This window comes from Natator depressus, chromosome 1 (genome assembly GCF_965152275.1).
Source record: "Natator depressus isolate rNatDep1 chromosome 1, rNatDep2.hap1, whole genome shotgun sequence".
Taxonomy (NCBI): Eukaryota; Metazoa; Chordata; order Testudines; family Cheloniidae; genus Natator; species Natator depressus.
In genome coordinates this window covers 267,783,063-267,801,695 of record NC_134234.1, presented here as the reverse complement: position 1 = coordinate 267,801,695, position 18,633 = coordinate 267,783,063, and the positions used below count along the sequence as shown (strand labels likewise).

The window sequence follows — 18,633 nt, the reverse complement described above, 5'->3', positions numbered from 1 at the left end:
GCAGTCAAGGCCTCCCCCCACACGAGAGCACAGTTCGAAAGTTACTCAGTCTTGGGCCCCCTCCACGGCGATTTGTAGATTCCCCTGGCGGTGTTCCTCCGGTAGACAACTGTTTCTCTGTCTGTTCCGGGCTTTCTTTTTCGCATTCCAGGGATGCCGGAGCGGATGATAAGAAATTCTCGCAGCCAGAGACGGGTCCGCAGACAAACAGCAAGTGTCTGGGTCTGTGGGCTGGGTCCTTCCACTCCCCCCCTCCGGGGAGCAGGTCAGCAGGCCCCCCCTCTCTCGGGGGGGGGTTTCAGCTGGAGCGGCAGCAGCGTCTGAGGGCGGGTGCGGGGGGGCTAACAGCCAGCCGGCAGCCGGCCAGCACTCTAGCAACAGCAGAGAAAGAAAAAAAAAACAACAAAAAGAAAAGAAAGGGGGAGAGCGTCTGGCCCGGTCGGGGGGGAAGCCAAAAGCAGGGGCAAAAAGCAAGAAAAGCCCAGGCCAGAGGGCAGCAGTAGGAGAGCAGGCTAAGTAGGTCCCTTTTCCCTGGGTAAGGTAACAGGGAAGGTTCCAGAACAATCAGGAATCTTCTGGAGGCAATTAAGACAGGCTGATTAGAACACCTGCAGCCAATCAAGAAGCTGCTAGAATCAATTAAGGCAGGCTAATCAGGGCACCTGGGTTTAAAAAGGAGCTCACTTCAGTTTGTGGTGTGCGTGTGAGGAGCTGGGAGCAAGAGGCACTAGGAGCTGAGAGTGAGAACGCAGACAGTTGGAGGACTGAGGTGTACAAGCATTATCAGACGCCAGGAGGAAGGTCCTATAGTGAGGATAAAGAAGGTGTTGGGAGGAGGCCATGGGGAAGTAGCCCAGGGAGTTGTAGCTGTCGCACATCTGTTCCAGGAGGCACTCTAGACAGCTGCATTCCACAGGGCCCTGGACTGAAACCCGGAGTAGAGGGCGGGCCCAGGTTCCCCCCAAATCCTCCCAACTCCTGGTTGGACACAGGAGGAGTCAACCTGGACTGTGAATTCAGAAAAACGGCCAAGCTGAGGGCTTGCCGTGAAGCTCCAAGGCGAGCAAATCCGCCAATAAGCGCAAGACCCATCAAGGTAGAGCAGGAACTTTGTCACAGTATATAAACGGCAAAAACATGTTACGTCTGACATTGAAAGATTAGCCTTCTTGACCCCATGCCTGGGTTAGGATTAATTCATTGTTTTAATGATAGCTCCTTTATGGAGATAAAAGCACTATTGACTGACTCAATTACAGCCACAATGACAGAAGCAAATCTCTCTTTCAATATTTTTGGCTAGCACAAGGCTCCCATAGAGCAAATGCACCTGGTCTCCATACTGCCTGTGCCAAACTTACACTTGCTGTCGGGATAGAAAAAACATGTGCATCAAGCAGAGAAAACACAGCCCACAATATTCAAGCATGAGCAGAGTGGCATTCTTCTTCGTTTTTCCCTTTTTCTTTTGTCCTCTTAAGTTGAACGCTGAGGGCTGGATCATAGCAGTCAGGTCACAGGCTTGTGCAGAACACAGCACAGAGCTGCGTCATCCCAGAGGGAAGACCAGAGAGATTGTGCCTGAGGCAGGCACTCTTTCCCCATGCTGCTCTTTGAAAGAAGGGTTCTACAATCTGGTTTATTCTTCCTAATGGATGAAGCAGTTGTTTGTCCCTGTGTGCTGGCCCCACTCCACAACCTATTACAGGGGTGGGTAGGACCCAGGGCCGGCTCTAGGTTTTTTGCCACCCCAAGCAAACAATTTGCCGCCCCAAGCTCTGAGAGCGCAACTGGCCAAGCCAAAAAAAAAAAAGGGGGTGGGAGGGTGGCCGGAATGCCGCCCCTGGAATTGTGCCGCCCTAAGCACCTGCTTGCTTTGCCTAGAGCTGGTCCTGGTGGGTCCACGATCCCATCTTCTCCCTGTCCTCTTTTTTTGGCATATTTTTAAGCTTGTGAAGATTAGTCTTTTTTCAGTAAATGTCAGTGAGCATTGACTGCTCTGTACACACACAACCAACAAAAATATCTCCCTCAAAAATAATCAAAATTTACGGGCAGGCAAAGTAAGAACAATGCTGGTTGGGAACTTGTTCAAGTTTGATTTAAGAATATTTACTTTGTATATTTTGAGATGTGATGTTTTAAGTTTTAAAGATTTAATGTTTTGAATCAGAATGTCTACTATCATTAATAATTGTTGTCTGACCTCCCCACAATATCCCGCAACTGTGAAAATTCTAAATGATTAAAAAATTTAGAAGGCTTACAAATAAACAGTGATATTATTCTTCAAGGTTATAAAAAAATAAAATTGAATTCTGCCAAATCTACATATTTTGCATCCCTGCATGCTGAAACAAGGACCTTGGTATAGTGTTTTCCTATGATGGAATTCACTTTACAAGTAATCATCCTATTCTTTTTAACTCTTCAGTATCTGTAAGTGAGTGTCCTCACACATTGGGCTCTGAAAGGGATTTGTCAAAGCCCTCACTTTGAAATGAGCATCAAATTATTTACTTTGAGGACCAATGATGCAACACACAATGCACCACTCAACACATGTGACCCTTTCTCCCTGCAGGGAATCAGAGGAAGCTGGCAGGAGAATATAATTATCTCTTCTTGTTAGATACTATATAGGTTTCAAATGGTAATTGTAAATGGGGAATCATCATCTAGTGGGTTTGTTTTTAATGGCTTCCATAGGGATCAGTTCTTGGCCCTACACTATGTGACAAGGAAGAAAGCATAATATCATCACTGATAAAGTTTGCAGAAGACACAAAGACTGGGGGAGTGGTAAATGATGAAGAGGACAGGTCACTGGTACAGAGAGATCTGGATTGCTCAGTAAACTGGACACAAGGAAACAATATGCATTTTAATATGGCCAAATGTAAGGTAATACATCTAGGAACAAAGTATGCAGGCTATATATACAGGATTGGGGATTTTATCCTGGGAAGCAGTGACTCTGAAAAAGTTTTGGGGGTCATGGTGGATAATCAGCTGAATATGAGCTCCCCGGGTGGTGCTGTAGCCAAAAGATCTAATGTGATCCGTGGATGCATAAACAGAGAAATATTGAGTAGGAGTAAAGAGATTATCTTACCTCTGTATTTGGCACTGGTGTGACCACTGCTGGAACACTACATCCATTCTGGCATCCACAATTCAAGAAGAATGTTGATAAATTGGAGAGGGTTCACAGACGCGTCACGAGAATGATTAAAGGATTGGAAAACATGCCTTATAGCGATTGACTCAAGGAGTTCAGTCTATATAGCTTAACAAAGAGAAGGTTTAGGGGTGACTTGACCACAGTCTATAAGTACCTACATGGGGAACAAATATTTGATAATGGGCTCTCCAGTCTAGCAGATATGACACGATCCTATGGCTGGAAGCGGATGTACAGCTTAATTCCAGTGTGACTTTAACACTGAGGGTGATTAACCACTGGAATAGTTTACCAGGGGTTGTGGTGAATTCTCCATCACTGCCAATTTTAAATTCAAGATTTAACGTTTTTCAAAAACACAGGCTCGAGTTCAAACGGAGAAGTTCTATGACCTGTGTTATGCAGGAGGTCAGACTAATTGATCAAATCAGTCCCAGCTGGCCTTTATTAATCTGCATACAGGCCAGAGATGATGACTAGTAAATTTGATACCACATGTAGAACTAGGATTTTAGCTACTGAAGTTCAGAAATTCTCCTGGCACTTTTTGCAAGAGCTGTGACGTTAACCCCAATGTGCACACCAAGTTCATTTTGGGTAGTTACATTCTGAATATCAGAAGTTCCCCTACTTCAATTGCACATGGTAGTATTCTCCACTTTCCATCCAAATGTATTATACAGTATTGCTGTAAGCTCTTACAGGTATCTCTACACTGCATTGTAAACCTTGGTCTGTGGGACCCGGGCTTGTAGACTCTGTTTCAAAGCGCACGCTTGAGCCTCCAGACTGCATTGTAAACCTGGGTTTACAATTGCTGGACTTAGATCTCACAATCATGCTAAGGCACACATAGTGAACTACACAGACATTCTGACTTGGGTCTGTGGCTTGAGCGGTGTTGACACTGCAAAATGACAGGGCTTGGACTTGAGCTGCAGAGGGACTCAGCTCTGACCCCCACGCCCAGCAGGGTTCTAGGGCCTGAGTCAAACTGATTTGTGTGTAGACAAAAGGTGAGTTTCAGCTCAAACCTGAGTCAGATCCTGGCCATAATGTGCAGTGTAGACATACCTTTAGACAGTTGCCACGTTTTGCTGCAGAAGGTAACTGTAGATCTTTGATGGGCAAAGTGATAAGACTATATTGTGAACATATATGCCCTGATGCTGTGTAGTGCTGCTGAGTTTTATCAGCACCCCTCAGTTTCCCAGAATGGGACATATTATGATAAGTCATTTTCTAAAGGTGAAAATTATCTGATTCTTATGGAGAGTGGGAAGTGAAAGGGGGAAAATTCCAGCTTTGAAAGCTTTCTATTACTCATCCATATCTCTGAGCAGTTAACAAAGTCTCCGTTCAAACTTCAGATGGGAGGGGAATTCCCTAGGAAACAAAAAGAGGAAGTTGACATTTAGTTTGGCCTGTACCCTCACAAGAAAAGGTTAGGGTTAGAGACCAATAACAATTAGTGAAGACTGCAGAGGTCAGCTGTAAGACCTGTAACTATGCACAAGATCTCTCATCTTCCAACAGCTTCTGGACATTTATTTTTAAACTTCTGTAACATCTCCTTTATTTTATTTCTAATCTAGTTAATTCTCTTCAGTAGCCTTTGCTCTACAGAACCCTAGCAAGAGCTGTAACCTTCCAGCAAACGTTAGTCACTGGCAAAGATTCTCTAGGTTAAAATCAATGAAAAGAGAGGAGAGAGAGAATCAAATATGGGTCTTATGGGACATTAACTATGTTTGTTAAGGGTTTTCCATTACTGCTCGGTGTCTATTATAAACGGATGGTATTGCAATATAGCCCCCATGAAATCTATAGCTATCAATAATTCAATCTTGAGAGCTTTATACGCAATGGGATCCTATCCTGGAGTTGTGTTATTAGTTTAGATGAAGATGTTAAAAGAAAAGAACAAGGGAGGGGGAAAAATGGATTAGCCTTGATTGTCTATATTAGCCATATTTCTGAATTCTACCAGCAGGGTAAAGGGCTGTAGTGCAAATACTTTTAGCTAAAGGAACTGATCGCCAAAAGCAGATCAGCCTAACGGGAGACAAAAAGGCATCTGTATAAAGTATGCTCTGTGATGTCAGCCATGTCCAAGTATAAAGGAGGTGAGCTTCATCGCCTTCTTGAACTAACTTGCTCTATTTGTGTAAAAGTCTCACCCAGATGGATTCAGATTGTCCAAATTAAAAGGCAGTATTTGGGTTAAAACCCTGTGAAATCCCAGAGAGTGTAGAGCATAAAAGAAAGAGAATGATTGTACAAATACACCTTGCAGCTATTTGTGAATTATTCTGTTGGTTATAGCTTGAAAACCCAGTTTTTCCTAGGGCCCACTTGTCAGATCACAAGTTAAGGATTAGGAGAATTCTATTTTATTAACTCTAACCACTAGCTTTGCCTCAGTCTTTATAACATTGAGAAACTTGCCAACAATGAATAAGATGTAAGAATAACCCTAACCCTAACCCTTGTTTTGGGAATACAAGAAGATCCAAAGAAAGTTGTTTGCTCTCTGTGTTTATAACTGGATTAAATGTTCAGCTCATAAAGGCTGGAGCAAGAATGGGTACTTGAGGAATAAGGAAGTAAAAGAATTAACAAACAACATGATTGAAATCGAGTTGAAGTAATTGGCATTAGTGAAGTAAATGTATCTCATTTATCATGGAACTGTAGACTTCCAAACCTGACCTGATGATAAACCATACTTATCCCAGTTCATCGGCATAGCATCTGCTAGATAGACTGCATGTGGATGAGCCACACTTTAGAAGCACGTCACTGCGCTGCTTAGCAGTGTACAATCAAGTATTGCACCAAATATATCCTCACAAAGAGATACACCACTGAACTTAATGGAAAGATAAAGGTTTGCTTGCATGACTGAACTTTCATGCTATCTGGATAAAGAGCCTGGGGAGTGTGAAATGACTCGTGTTTAGCTTCTTTCTATGAAGATCATAGAATTTACTGGAAAGGTAGTAGCACTTTGGCCAATACACTGGGTTGAAGGAATCAGTCAGTTGTTTTCTATTACATAAAGAAAGAGACAATATGTAAGGGGGGAAAGGGCAATTGTTCATACAATAGAATGTTCTGCTTCCAGTCAAAAATATTGGCTTCTTTCTGTATTAGCTAGCAGAGGGCTATACTTAACTTTTAAGGCTATTAGTTGCTAAGGAACAAGTGACAGAGACTAACAATAATACATCTCTGAATAATAAAATAATAAATAATAATAGATTCTTTTGTGTACTATGCTATTGTTACGTCTCAGTATCAAAAAAACTGAAACAAAATGCCCAGAGGACCAAGCGAAAACTACAACAGCTAGTCTTTGAATACATTCTCCGACCATTCTGAAGTTGATTCTCCTCTCACCAATCCTAGTGAAAATCAGGAGTCCAGGGAGTTACCCTGATGTAAGTAAGAGGTAGGTTGACCAGATGGCAAGTATAAAAATTGGGAGGGGGTGTGGGGTAATAGGTGTCTATGTAAGAAAAAGCTCCAAAAATCGGGACATCTGGTCACCCTAGTAAGAGGAAAATCAGGACCTCTGCCTTTTTGGTTATTTTCTTTAAATGATTATTCTTTGTCTGCAAACCCATTTCAAGGATCTCAGTCACACACAATTAGCTTGCACATATTCTTTTCTTGGGAAGTAAAATTTGCCTCTTCTAGCAAAGAAATCCCAGCATAGAAGCTATCAATGGGGACTGATTGCACATTGGTCTTGAAGTTGTATCAATCTGGGGTTTTCCCTATCATCCAGTCACCCAACATCCCATCAGCTCCAGCATCAAGTGAAAAAATAAAATACTAAATTAAATTTAAAAGAAAATTGTAGCCCTAGGATTTAAACTAGTGTACGCCAGAAAACCAATACCCAGTAACAAGAAGATATGATGTTGGAGTATCATACTGTAAATACAGAAATTCACAAAATATACTAGTGTGTGTGTGTGCCTGGCCAGTGGAGAAAGGCAGGCAAAAGACAAGTCAGTATAGCAGCAAACAGAGATTACTTTTTTTCAGCATGTGTGTTCTTGATCCAGAAGAGAACAGGGATTTTTTTAACAACACTTGTTATCAGTCAGTTTCGTTCCCTGACAAAGCCTCATTAGCTTTGTTTTAAATGACAGTCCTTCTTCCGTTTGTGTCCATTCCAGGAGAAAAACTGGGGGAAAACAACCATTTTGCCCATTGCCATTTCTCAGGGGTTTTCCATTAGCAGGCAAGCAAATATGCATCTAAGTTTTGCAACACATGCTTCAAAATTGCCAAGTAAGATCACAAAAAAATAACACCAAAGTGAGGTGGTTAATTGGAAAAGTTAGATACAGGTTAGCAGTTCTATTTTTATGCTTACTCAGTGGGAGGGAAAGTTGATTGTCAAATTACCAAATAATTGAGTTTCACGACAAAAACTTTTGCAACAACAACAAAAAGTTTCATCCAGTTCTCACTCCCATGTGTCTGATCACACTGACGGGGGTTACAGCCATACTGCTATTTCAGTAAGTAGATTCAGGCTTGATGTATTTTGTAAATTTTGTAATCTGAGTTTCCAGGATTCTCAGCTGAGTGCCCTACTCTTCACTTTACTCATTCTGATGAAACTGAGAATCAGGTTACCATAGAAAAGGAAGTAAAAAAAATAGGAAAATAATATGAAGTGATGAGATTGAGCCATCCTCAGTGACAAAAATTCATTCAAGAGTAATTTCTCTTGCAACAACATGTAGTCCTTGATCCCCAGAATTATGCCTGACATGCAGGCCTCAGCCTGACAGTGGATTGTTACAATAAAGAACTGCTCAACAAATAACACATTAGAAATCTGTCAAAAGATTATTAATAAAACTCAGGAGATCTGTTTGCCAACTTTCCAGAGTACATATTTCCACTGATTTAATTTGCTTTAATGGAGCACAATGCAGTGTCATTTACCCAATAACTACTGAGAAATTCAAGTAACAATTAGGGATATCCAAAGTGTTTTGCCTAAAGTAAGAAAACAGACAGGATCTTTACACAACCCTTGAATCTAATATGAAACTTGGAGATTTCTTTAAAAGAGAGAAAGAAAGAGAACACACTTCTGCTTTTCATCAATATCATCATATGATGCTTCCTCACTACTACCTGCCCTTAGCATAAGGAACTCTTGTCTATGCCTGCCATGGTTCAGTTCCCCAACTCCACCAGTCACAGGCAACACAAGCACTCTCCTCTAGGCCTTGCCGGCCCTGCTGTCACTCTACAGATTAGCAATTGGCACACCCCAGCCCACAAGCCCTCCAAGCATCTCCCTTGAGTGTCCAGCCCCTGGCCCACTGAATACTCACAGTATTTACTGATCTGCCACTTCCAAAGAAGCAGTACACCCCAGTTTACCAGTTTTACCTCAGACCACTGCTCAGCTTGACACACAGCACTTAGATATGTTTATAGTGAAATCAAGAATAAATTTAATTTAACAGAGCATAGTGATTCAAGTAGCAACTAGTAGTAGTACTGGAAACAAATGACAGGTTTCAGAGTAACAGCCGTGTTAGTCTGTATTCGCAAAAAGAAAAGGAGGACTTGTGGCACCTTAGAGACTAACCAATTTATTTGAGCATAAGCTTTCGTGAGCTACAGCTCACTTCATCGGATGCATACTGTGGAAAGTATAGAAGATCTTTTTATACACACAAAGCATGAAAAATGGGTGTTTACCACTACAAAAGGTTTTCTCTCCCCCCACCCCACTCTCCTGCTGGTAATAGCAAATGGTTACATATAAGATAAAATCATAACATGCTTTCTACAACCTAGACTTAATTAACAGGATATTCTCATGTCCAATAAAGGACTGATAACCCAGAATCTGTGTAGTGCTTTACAGACAGGCTAACTTTGACCCTCCTTTCATGATGCAGACATGCAGTCAGTTTGCCTCCTGGATGAAGGATTCAGTGTGTCCCTTTGCACTCCAAGATATACCAGACCAATTCTGTGCCTTTATTCCTAAACAGAAAATCCCCCTGCTGTTTGTTTCTTCCTGTAGGTTTCCTCTCTTGTAGATTTCACAGTCTCTCAATTGGCACCTAACTCAGTATGCATCTAGGCATGTAATACACCAGACACAGATGGCCAGCCAGGGAGATAAGTGTCAGTTACCTCCTGCCTGAAAGGAACCTCTCCAAGATAAAGGTATGTCACCAAGAGATGTAGATACATAACTCCTTAAATATTATCCCTACATACGTTTCACAGTGATTATAATGACCAATGGGCTATGGCTCTTAGTACAGACCGCACATGCCACCCTTTAGTGAACTATTATGCAGATGTCTGAACCAGGAGATGTCTGCCAGTTGGCACCAAGGGGTCCCTGGGTCACATAGAACTAGAAAGGTTGTTCTTGCAGACTTGCTGTCTCAGACTGAACTAGGAATTAATGGCAGTATCAGGAAAGAACATGTTCTCATATTGCCTGCTTCACCTCTCTTTTTTAATTCCCCCCCCCCCCCCCCCCCGTTTTCACACAGCAGGAAAGAGGTGGAAAGTCAAGAAGTGCTTTTCCTCTACATCCTTGCTAATGCAAGATTATTCCCCACAGCGCATTAGCTAGTGTTTTGTCAAGTTATCAAAGCCCCACATCACTAGTTGTTGGAGTGTTCCTGCCTCCTGCTTCTGTGGTCAAGGTTCCTCAGTCTTTAAGGCAGGGGCCATAGGGGAACCCAGGCCCTCCCCTCCACCAGGTCCCAGCCCAAGGCTCTGTGTAAGTCAATCCCTGAGTAGGGGAGCTCCCAGCAGGGAGTCTGTGTCCACTGCCCTGGGCTACTTCCAACTATTGCCCTTTCAGTTTGGGGCATGGCCCCAAAAGTCCAAGTTCCTGTGGTGACTTGTCTCTAGTAGTGCTCCCTGATGGACCCTAGGTGGCATCCTGCTGCAGTCCCAGGTTCCTCCACATGTGGCAACCATAAATTTGGCAGGGTCAAAACCCCGAAAAGGTCTCAAGCTTCAGTCACCTGGGTTCCTCTTAGGCCGGGTGCTCCTGTCAGCTATTATAGAAAAAGCGTGCTACACTAGAAAGTATTTTTGACGAGAAGCAGAGCCCTCTATTGTATGAGCAATTTCTCTTTCTCCCTTACATACTGTCTCTTTTGGCCAGGAAGATGGGGCTTACTTCCTGGTGGCTGCCTCGACTGGCAGGCTAGTGATCAGCTATCTCTTGCCTCTTTACCAGTCAGCCCCAAACTGAGGCAGGCTCCCTCCTTTTCTCTCCCCTCCAGGCCTGGCATTGGCTGCAGGTACAACAGGACAGGGCTAGCTGGCCCAAAGGCTCTCTTTAACCTCTTCTGTGCTGGTGGACAGTTTCTCTGCTTCACCACACTTTCTCAGGAAGACTTGTACACAACCTCATGCATCACAGCATTGGGAAGGGTTTCAGCCAAAATTGTCCCTATAAATTTGCCTCCTTCCTCTCAGACAGTCCTGCATACGACATCCTAACGTATTACTGTCCACCCTTGGAGTTTAACACCCTTCAGTTATTTGTAGACTATTGTCAGAGGGGAAGTTGTTCTAGAGATATTAATGGGTAACACTTGCATCAAATGGTTTACCCTGATTTTGCCATAAGTTCCAGATACAATATTTACCATATATAGCACAGGCTTGTGCAAACTGGGGTTTGTACAGGTTTGAAGATAAAAGGATTGAATGATTCTGAGGAGGAGGAAGATATGGATAAACAGAGGTTGTAGATGCCTGGGGTTGTCAAGTACTACATTCAGGATGGTCATTAAAATGATAGCTGTTCGACACACCAACCAGAATTTCAAATATAACCCCTGGGATGTGCCTTTTTATGCATATTTGAAGATTGAGGATGTGTGTATTTTTACACGCATTTCTCTGTTTCTCTTTTGCTAAATATATATTTCCAGACAAAAACAGAGTTAAGGTTGAGAGTCCATAACAGTAATTTTAGGGTAAACTACATCACAGATGTTGTAATTGTCTCCCAAACAAGTATTATAAACCTAGGAAATTCAGAACGAAGGCGTAACTTAAAAGAAATCCACACATGGTAAGGCATGGAGATAATTGAAGACACCCAAACCACTCTGCTCTGTTATAACATGAGGGATTTTTGTAAATTTTATGAGTGTCTTTTAGAATCAATTTAGACTAATCTAGGGCCACACACACTAAAGTGTCACTCATAATTATTAATAAAATAATAGCTAGCTCTTATATAGCACTTTTTCTCCTTAGAGAGCAGTGATTTACAAAAGGAAGTCAGGATGTTATCCCCATTTTACATATGGGGAAATGGAGGCGCAGCGAGGTAAAGTGACTTACCCAAGGTCAGCAGGCCAGTGGCAGAGCCAGGAACAGAACCCAGAGTTTCAGCCCAGTACTCTACCCACTAGGCTATATGATAGTAGAAACAGTTCAATGTTTATTATAATGAAATATTTTCATATGATTGAAACACAATATTTTGAAATAATGATTACCTTTTCATCCCAAATTGAGATGAAACCAAATCTCAGATTTTCCCATGGAAAGGAAATTCCAATTTTCAGCCAGCTGAATGGTGTCACCACAGGGCAGAGTTAAGGTTGCTCAGGTGCCCTAGAGTGCATTTCCATAGTTTCACCTAGTTGGATTTCTTTCCAATCTGAAATTAATTCTAAATTTTCTCGGTTTATGATGATTGGTTTGGGGATAATTATAATATCCCTGCAGTGCAGTTTACTACAGCTGTGCAGAGAAAAGTAATTCTGTTTCACAGAAGATTTTGATATTTGAAAATTTGGTTTCATTCCAGTTTGGGAACCCTCGCAAAAAAAATTTCAAAATGCTCCACAAGACAGAATTGAGATGTGACCCAGGCTCCCCAGCAACCTGCCAGGTGGGCTGCCAAAGAACGAGGCAGACAAGCTGGCAGGAAACCAAGCAAGTTTCCAATGGAAATCTGTCTGGCGGGCAGAATACTGACGGAATCCTGCCTGGTTTCCATAGGAAATTCTTAAAAATTGTGCCAGCTCTGTAAAACATTTCAAGTCAGACAAATATGCAATTTCTGATGAAAAAATGTTTCTTCTCTAGTTTACCCTAAAGTGTTGACACATTCTATGTTCCTTACCTCCAACGTATTGCAGTTTTTGTCTGGCACCTCATATGTTGAAGCTTTTGTGCAACTGGAGAAGAAATATATTCCTTCCCCTTGGTTCTTTGCTTTCTGGTAACCGTTTACCAATGTTTATTGTTGCAAATGATTATGAACCTTCTTTCAGAGTTCAGTTACTGCAATTCTAGACATTGCAGTATTTATAAGATAAGATTCAGTTCTGCTTAACTAGGATCACAACCTGAGTGGTTAACGTTTGACAAGGAAGTCACTCTTTCCTCCTCCTTAGACACTACATATTAACTGATTCCTTGAGATCAACAAGGGCTCCCCCTTAAGTCAGGTTCCAGGTTCATTTAAGCAAATAAGTTCCTGTAAGAGTAACATATTTCCATTACTTTACTACACAGTGTGTTGGAGGAGAGGAAAATCCCCTTATTTCCACTGCTCTGATGTGTATGATAGAAAACTCCCAGTGATGACTCATCTTGTAGTACAACAAGCCTGTGCATGTGATGACTGACTTTCACGGATTGGGAAAGTAAGGGGCTTTCCACAGAACACTGCTGCATTCTTGGTGCTTTGCAGGGAGATTAGCTATTGTGTCTGTTAACTGGTTTGTGTGAAATCTTGGGCAGCAGAGGGACCCCAGAAAGCACATAATGCAGCAGAAACATTGTATGGAATGGATGTATATGGTGAACTGAGCAGCTGAGCTTGAATGAATAGGGAAAGTTGTTGGTAAACTGGAGGAGTGGCAGGGTTGTAAGCCAGGGAGTTTATGAACTGCAGGAATACACACTGGGTCACTGGAACTATTGCAGGCCATAAGCTGTACTCTGTTGCAGCTACATGCTTCTTGTCTTGCAGGATTCGCTCTAGCGTAAACATCTGTGTTGGTTCTGATACACAGCCAATTTCACTGGAGCTAATGTAAAATTCCTTGCTCTTATAAAATACACAGTAATACTTTACGCTATGAGCCCCAAGCACAGTACTGTCAATAATGGTATTGCAGGGTTTGGGGATATTTTTCTAGTGTCATGCCAGAATATTTTTTTAACGTAGTACATCTAGGGAGGAGGGAAAGAATACAGCTTGGAGGAACCGAAACCTTCTGTGGGTTCCACAAGTGAGCTTTTGAAGCCCTGCTATTTAGCATGCTACATGACAAAGTCTGCTTTTGATATTTACAGCATTGTAGGCCTAGTGTGTCTCCTCTGAAGTACTACTGGAGCAGGACTGGGCCCTGTGAACATATGGTACAGCTCAATGTTATTCGTTGTTTAAATAACATCATTTGAAATTTGTCACTGTTGCATGACTTCCTGCAGTCCCTGACAGTTTTGCATTCAGAGAAACAGTAAGAACTTGCCCTTTGCAAAGGGCACCATGCCCTTAAATCCCACTAGCAAAAGTCAGTATGTTGTCATATGGTTTGGGTTAGGGTTTTTCCCCTGATAATGGGACAGATACGCCTTTGAAGAGCTGGATGATAGTGAAGCCATGTATCATACCTCCAGACTATCAGAAAAGTAGGACATAACGTGGAATTTCAAAATCCATTACTAGAGGAAAGGAAGAGTCTGGCAGTAAACCTTGTTATGGTGACTTTTCCTCTTCTTCAGACTTGGCTTTAATCACTGCTGTGGGCACACTTCACTGCAGAGTTAGCACAAGTTCTCTACACTTGAGTTAACCTAACTCAGTGAGAGTGGCTATACAGTGAAACAACACTCCAGCTGCACAGAGTGGTCATGTTAACAGATGTGTGAGGGGAAATAGCACAACTCATCAACACAAACACACTCCCCCCGCACCCCGGGTCACCCAACTCCTGCTAAGAGCACTGCCGCTTAGGTTAAGGGGTCATGTGTGTGGATGGGGCTCAAGTTAGGAGCAATGCAAATTAAGGGCCAGTCTACACTAGAAGTGCTACATTCTGAAAACACTAAGTTACACATTTTCAAAAGTGGCTTTAATTTTGAGTGCTTCAATTTTTGATGCCTAAAGTATCTCAAATTGGGCAATCAAAAAAATCAGAATTAAAGGGACGTCATCAATTCAAAATTTGGTTAAATAAAAAAAAATTAAGCAATTTCAGGCGCTAAACCTGCCCCTAAGTTCCCCTGTTACTTTGTGTGTGTGCGCGCACGTGCACTTTTACACTCACATTTTAAAGAATGTTTCTCCCCTCCCTGTGGCTGTGTGAAAGACCCACACAAAGAAAGGGGAAATTGACCAACCTCACAAGGCAGATAATCACTTTTCCTATCAGCACAGTGCTGTCAAATGCACAAAGCAAAAAAACAAACTACAGGGGGGGAAAAAAAATTTCCCTCTGCAATTTTTTTTTCCAGCTACAATCATCGTAAGTCTTACCTGTAACAAAGGCAGCTAAAACATTTACAGACAGAAGGGATTATATTTAAGTTAACACTATCCCCTTAAAGGTCACTTTACCTTAATGACTTACTCAAGGTCACTCAATGACTCAGTGTCAGAGTTAGGGTTGGAACCCAGACCTCCTGAACCCCACTCCTATGCCCTGTCTCCACACACAGCTAGGACGCATCACCCTTGGATAGCACACTGAAAAATTGATATCTACAAGTGAGAGAAATGCTCTTTCTGGAATCAATGACCTGGTTTGCATACTCCTTTCTGCTCTGTTCAGAGCAAAAGCATCATCATGAATATGCAATTATGGAAAGGTAATAGTTCTGTAAGAAAACAGACCAGTACATGGAAAACACTTCACACTTTATTTTTGCTGTATTTGTTCAGACATATTTCTGTGTAGAATTTGCATACTGTCTTTTTGACTAAATATTGCCACAGTTTATAAAGACATCCTGAAGGCAGCATCACATTATTTATCCAGAGCTGGTAGCAATGTCTATAGTTAAGATTTCCAAACACTCTCCATTATAAGACAGTTTTCAGCCGCTTAAAACTTCACTAAACTTCAACCATCTGGACTGAAATGTCCCAAGCTGACTTGTCTACCTCAGATTGACATTTTCTGAAACATCTCTTTCTGAGAAATGTCTAAACAGTTTTTGCTGAAGTTAGGAAAAACATTTTGCCCTTGTTAAATTCTTACCGACGTTTCATTAAGAAGCTGTCATCCCTCCATCCTTTCAAGCAGGGATGTTGCCACAGTATCAGGGACATGCCTTTTCCCCTCCCTGTGAAGAGTCTATCCAAACTGGGCTAAACAGCTAATCGGGACTTTGCCTGTGATGGCTTCTTCGACAGTTAGCATCCACTGTGGCGCCAGGCACTGGTACTGAGGACGGAGACTATCTATCCTGTGTTCTCAGTGCTCATGCTGAGAATGCCCAGGAGAAGGCTAAAGCTGGCTGACTAGAAAGCAGAGGGCTGAGGAGCAGGGATAAGCTATGTGAGTGATAGGCACAGGAGACAGATACAGGCTACAGGACTAAATGCTAGAGCAGGGGCAGGCAGGGTGTATGGAGAAGGAAAGGTCTATAGCTACTAGATTTTAGACTTCCTTCCAGAACCTTGAAGAGAACCCAGGATTTTTGAGCCTCAACCTCAAAATTCCTTTGGTGCCTAGCAAATAATTGTGAAACCCACTGGCAAAGTGTGTGCGTCATCCCCCACTAGTGGCTGGTGCATATAGAGGATAACAGCCTTCTGTTTCAGTCAGTTACTCCATTAACTCCAGTGACAGAGGTCTGAGTTGTGGATCTTGGTTATGACCGTGTAGGGAACAATATAGTTCCACGTGATGGCATTTCTTGTTTTTTCAGTTTGTTTGTTTTATAAAACCCTTGGAAATTACATACAAAACTTTGATGTACAGAAGAGTGAGTGAGAGGAGAATCAGGACCCCAAAGCAACTAGCAGATATTAAGTAGGGTATTACAAGATTTTTGCACCACTTAGAGGTGTAAATATGTGTTTTTACACACACAGAGTAGATATGAGGATATATGTAGTTTCTTTAAAACTGTAGCTACTGAGTTTTGAGCAGCTATTTTATGCAGACTGTGTGATGAACTAATTTTCTTATTTGCAAATAATTTGCATAAGTGCCATAAATTTACGTTTATGGACAATTATAGTTGGTCCTAAGCAGCAGTAAGTTAAGACATGCAGCTGCACAGCACTTGCAGCTATGACTGAGAGGGAGGGCCTGTGTCTAAAGGTAGCTGTGAGCTGGTTGGGCTGTGGTCCAGCCATCCGGGAGTAACAACCTATTTTTGTATTGGATAACAATAGGGTAAACAATCAGGGTTTGAGATCCCATTATGCTAAGCACTGTACAACAATTATTTTTGGTCACTCCTTACCTGGTGTGGATTTGACCCAATGTTGTGAAGATGAACAGTTCTGTGTCCTGCTCCAGATCATATACCAAACTATTGGGGGACTGGATGAACAGTCACTTCTGAAATCTGGAGAGCTGCAGTGCTTCCTCTCCCAAAGACAGCAGATTATGCTGGCATCAATGTTGTATCATAATCCAGAAGCTAGCCCCTGACATATAAACACAGAGCAGTTGTCACCTTTTCCTGGAAATCAAGTATTAATCTCCTCAGTAGGCCTCTAACTGCTGATATCTTGGCAGCCACACTGAGTACTGGAACACAAGCCCTCAGGAGTTAACAGCACACTTGAGCTAAAGAGTCAAGCTCTCAAGCTGGGCCTGTAACAGACTCGCATGGCTAGGGCTCAGAGGAGGACACATAAAACACACCAAACAATGAGTGACGTCTGCAATTCAGCGTGAGGAGAGAAAAACCTGGCATTGCACCTGTGCCTTTGTCTTGCCGATGGCACCACGCAGCACTGCCACCAAATTACTGGGTGGACTGTGGTCATTTCCTTTCCCAGGTGTTCCCTGAAAAGGATTTCTTTGCCCTTTATAGGGTATTAAAGTGACGACGTGTTGGGAGGTTCATGTTAAGTGAACTGTCCCATATGATCCCCCTTCCATTGCTTAGCTTAGTCATTAATTTTCTCCTTGTGGTGGTTCAGAGAGGCCCCACACCAGCAAAGAAGGGGTTAAGAAGAGCCTTTGGGCCTAGCTAGCCCCTCCCTGCTATACCTGCAGCCAATGCCAAGCCCGGAAGGAAAAATAAGGGAGAAAGGCTGGCTCAGAGCTGACCGGCCAGGAAGAAGCTCTGTCTGAGGGAGCTTCACTTGTAGAGACAGGCGTGCCAGCTGAAGCAGGCACTGGGGAAGAACTGAGACACTCCAAGGAGCTAGCCACTCTCAAATCAGAGACTGAGAACCTAGCCTGAACAACAGGGCAAGGATGCCCCCCTCAATCCCACTCCCAGAAGACTAGGGACAGACAAGTGTTGAATTACAGCTGGGTTTTCTTTGTGGAACATTTGAAGCTGAATCCAGAAAAGGGGTAAAACTGACGGGACAATTAGCTGGCTGGCTCCTACCCACCTCAGTGAGCACCAAAGACAGAAAGACATATTCCCCCACCCTGGGAAGGCCTTTGGCCACAAAGGGGTATTTGGAAGGTCCCCCAAGGGGGTGCTGCTCCAGACACACTATTACTCCCCTTTACATTACTGGCTTCCAATTACTTTAATCACTTATTTTTCTTACACTCTAGCTCTTTTGCAACTTTTTTTGTATTACTTATTTCTGTTCATAGCATCATAGAATATCAGGGTTGGAAGGGACCTCAGCAGGTCATCTAGTCCAACCCCCTGCTCAAAGCAGGACCAATCCCCAACTAAATCATCCCAGACAGCGCTTTGTCAAACCTGACCTTAAAAACCTCAAAGGAAAGAGATTCCACCACTTCCCTAGGTAACCCATTCCAGTGCTTCACCACCCTCCTAGTGAAAAAGTTTTTCCTAATATCCAACCTAAACCTCTCTCACTGCAACTTGAGACCATTACTCCTTTTTCTGTCATCAGCTACCACTGAGAACAGTCTAGAGCCATCCTCTTTGGAACCCCCTTTCAGGTAGTTGAAAGCAGCTACCAAATCCCCCCTCATTCTTCTCTTCCGCAGACTAAACAATCCCAGTTCCCTCAGCCTTTCCTCATAAGTCATGTGTTCCAGTCCCCTAATCATTTTTGTTGCCCTCCGCTGGACTCTTTCCAATTTTTCCACATCCTTCTTGTAGTGTGGGGCCCAAAACTGGACACAGTACTCCAGATGAGGCCTCACCAATGTCGAATAGAGGGGAACGATCACATCCCTCGATCTGCTGGTGATGCCCCTACATATACATCCCAAAATGCCATTGTCCTTCTTGGCAACAAGGGCACACTGTTGACTCATATCCAGCTT

The 18,633-nt window shown here is 42.8% G+C and overlaps 1 long non-coding RNA gene across 2 annotated transcripts in view; it reads right to left on the bottom strand.

Moving 5' to 3' along the window:
- LOC141986521 (uncharacterized) overlaps positions 1-12,487 on the bottom strand; it is a 47,610-nt gene extending 35,123 nt beyond the window's left edge. For both annotated transcript variants that reach the window (XR_012639307.1, XR_012639306.1), the window contains exon 1: positions 12,354-12,487. This is a non-coding gene — a long non-coding RNA (uncharacterized LOC141986521). The remainder of the gene's footprint in view (positions 1-12,353) is intronic.
- Positions 12,488-18,633: the final 6,146 nt, after the last annotated feature.